This window comes from Elephantulus edwardii, unplaced genomic scaffold (assembly GCF_000299155.1).
Source record: "Elephantulus edwardii isolate Elephantulus edwardi_28Jun2011 unplaced genomic scaffold, EleEdw1.0 scaffold00218, whole genome shotgun sequence".
Lineage (NCBI taxonomy): Eukaryota > Metazoa > Chordata > Mammalia > Macroscelidea > Macroscelididae > Elephantulus > Elephantulus edwardii.
The window spans coordinates 1246577-1250443 of NW_006399968.1; positions in this window are offsets into that span (position 1 = coordinate 1246577).

The following is a 3867-nucleotide window of genomic DNA, read 5'->3' on the forward strand; positions in this document are numbered from 1 at the left end:
TATATAAATATATATATGTATATATGTTGTTATTAAATGCCATCGAGTCGTAGATGACCCTATGAATGAAAGACCTAAACACTTGTTTAACTTTCACTGTTTCTCTAAGCTCATAGAGTTTCTGGGGGCAAGCTATTTCAGAAGTGGATGCCACTCCTGCTTCCAAGCCTCTTTTAATCTGGAAGCTCCACCAAACATTGTCCACCATTGATAATCATTATTGCATTTGACACATCAGTATCACAGTGTTTAGCATCAGAGCCACTACCTCTGCACAGCCAATTGACAGACCAGTGCTATACCACTTAGAAGAATGTTTGACCAAAAACAATTTAAACCAGGCCTGAGGGCCGCGGATTAAAATCACCCACCTTTGGCTTGGAAGCATAACTTTCTATCCTCTAGGCCACCAATGCACACACACACACTTCCTAAATAACATGTCTCTGGAAACTCTATGAATGAACTTAGAGAAACAGGCGATAGTTAGAGAACAGGGTTCAGGTCTTTTGTTCATAGGCTTCCTTAGTATGTGACTCAATATCAATCAACAACAATACAACCACATATATGTGTGTATATATATTTTGCAGGAGAGACTACTACCACTAAAGGCTCCACTCAACAAATACTCAGAATTCTGAAGTCCCCTATTTCTTCTAGAAAAGAAGTGAATCAGACTTCAGCAGTCAAAAGATCATGAAGACTAAGTAGGACAGATTCTTTAGACTATCCACTAAGAGTGTTTGGGTCTTCTCTCAGCTACAGTATCCAATGAAAACAGAATTCATTTTCCTGATTTCTCTAGAGGATTGAAGAATCTCCTTCCCATTGCATTGTTATGTTCCCTGCTCTTGGTCCTCTTTTCCACATACTCATTTTTCAGATTTTCTCATCTGCCAATCAAGATCACTGCAGTGACCAAAAATTTGAATACACTGTGATTTAGGTGGCATTCCTGAAGCGTTATTAAAGATGGTGCAAGTGTGGAAATAAGAAGTCAGGATATATCCTTAGAAGAAAGTGGTGGGTCATAGCATATCAGCTTGAGTGGTACCCACACGGGGTGGCCTTCCGAAGGCCACACATCAGCTGGCTCTGTGAGTGTCCTCGGATGGGACACCCTCTGCTGCCAGCCTCTGCTCACCCTGCCCCGCTCAATGCTTATATTTTGTCTTTTCAAGAAGTCTAAAAAACTAAAAGAGTTCCTTTCTGAAACCAATATTCAAAGTTCAGATAATACAAACAGAGTAATAGCAAACTGCTTCTACCCAAGCCTACCACTTGGGACGTTCATCTTCACTTCATGTTACATTTTTTTTTCTTTTTGGAGGCTTTTTTCCCCCCTCATAATTTTTATTTATTGCTTTGTATACATTATGTTTCATACAATCATTCTCATGCATTATGTTTTATAAAATTAATCACCATTGGACTTGGCTCTTCATTATCCTGTCTTTTCACCCAGATCCTTCCCATTCGCTTCCCCCTCTCCACCCAGCAAATTGTACAGCCCTGTGGTTTCACCTCGACCTATCATTACCCCTCCTCACCTCCCCTTGAGTCTTTCTAATTTTGCAACAGTGGTATTATACAGTATTAGTTCTGATGAAACTGTGTTAGTTCATTTATTATAATGCTCTCCAACCTCACAGATTATGTAGTATTTTTCAAAATCATTGCTTCTGCTTGCTGCATAGTAATCCATTGTGTGAATGTACCACAATTTGTCAATCCATTTCTTTGTGGTTGGATATCTGCACTGTTTCCACGTTCTTGCAATGATGAGTAACACTGCTGTGAACACTGGTGTACAAATCTCTGTCTGTGCCTCAGTTCTAATTTCATTGGAGATAGAGCAGGGTTTAGGGCTGTTGTGCATAGGGTCGCTATGAGTCAGAAACGACTCGACGGCACATAACAACAACAACAACATATTCCTAATAGTGAAAAAGCAATTGGAATTGAGTCATGGGGTTTCTATTTTCAACTTTTTGAAAAAATGTCAAAATGTCTTCCACAGTGGTTACACCATTTTACAATCTCACCAATAACATATGAGAGCCCCAACCTCTCCACATCCTTGCCAACATTTATTGCTTGCTGCACTGTTAAACTTTATCACTGCTACTGGGGTGACAAAGTGTCTAATTGTGATTTTGGTTTGCATCTCTTTTATTGCCAGTGATTTTGAACATTTCTTCATGTGTCTGTTGGCCACCTGAATGTCTTCCTCTATGAAAAGTCTTTCCATGTCTTTGCCCATTTTGTAATTGGATTATAAGTCTTTTTCTTCAGGAAGACTTGTAGGATTCTGTAAACTTTTGTTATGAGATTTTTATCTGAGATGGTATTGCCAAATTTTAATTCCCAGTTGGTAGGCTTTATTTCACCCTATTAGAAAAAGGTTTTGATGAGCACAGAAATTTAACATGTAGAAGGTCCCATTCATCAATTTTATCCTCTCCAGATAGTGCATTTGTGGCTGTATTTGGCAGTCTCTTTATAACATAGGCTAAGCCTCTAAGCTTGGTCCCAGTTTGTCTCTTATGAACTTTATGGTTTGGGGCTTTACTCCCAGATCTCTGATCTACCTTGAGTTGTTTTTGTCGATAGTGTGAGATGTGGATCTTGTTTCAGCTTTCTGCAGGTAGCAGTCCAGTTTTCCCAGCACCATTTGTTAAAGTAGTTGTTATTTCCCAATTTGATAGGTCTTATTTCTTTGTCAAATATCAGTTGACCATAGACAGATGGGTCCATTTCTGTGTTCTCAATTATGTTCCATTGGTCTATGTGCCTGTCATTGGACCACTATCATGCTATTTTTGTTACTACTGCTTTGTAGTAGGTTTTGAGGTCAAGGAGTACTACACTTCATTTTTGTTTTTCAGAAGTGCCTTTCTTATTCAGGGTCTCTTTCCTCTCCAAATAAATTTTACAATTTCTCTTGCAATCTCTTTGAAAAATGAGTATGGTATTTGTATTGGAATTGCGTTGGACATGTAGATTGCTTTTGGTAAAATTGTCATTATCACAATATTTAGTCTCCTAGAACGTATTGTGATGGGAAAGTCTGCTGTTAGGGACCTCTCTAAAGTACTCAAGAGCAACGGTGTCTCTCTGGAGACTAAGGTGCGCCTGATACAGGCCATGGTCTTTGCAATCACTTGCTATGCATCAGAGAGTTGGACAATGACTAGGGAGGATAGAAGGAGAATTGATGCCTTTGATCTGTGGTGCTGGAGAAGAGTATTGAATGTACCATGGCCTGCCAAGAAAACAAACAGATTCGTCCTGGAGAGGATTAAACCAGGCTACTCCTTGGAGTCAAGGATTCTGGGGCTTCGTCTGACATACTTTGGACATGTTGTAAGAAGAGACAGGTCCTTGAAGAGGGACATCATGCTTGGTAGGGTGGAGGGATAGCACAGGAGGGGAAGACCCTCTATGAGGTGGATTGATTCAGTGACTGGGGTAATCGGGATGGGTGTGTCAGATGAAATGGGGTCGCTATGAGTTGCAAATGACTCGGTGGCACACAACAACAACAACAACAACAACAACAACAACAATCCATGAACAGGGAGCATTTTTCCATTTATTTGTCTTTTATTGTAGCATGCAAAAATGTTGCTGTAGAGGAACCCCACCGATTTTCAGATATTGATCTTGTATCCTGAAAAACTACTAAATTGGTACACTAGCTTGAACAAGTTTTTTTTGTAATGTCTTGGGATTTTCTGTGTACAGTATCATATCATCTGCATATATTGACAGTTTAGCTATCTCTTTGCTGATATGTATGCCTTTTATTTCCTTCTCTTGTCATCCTATCAAGTACTTCTAATACAATAGTGAATAGATGTG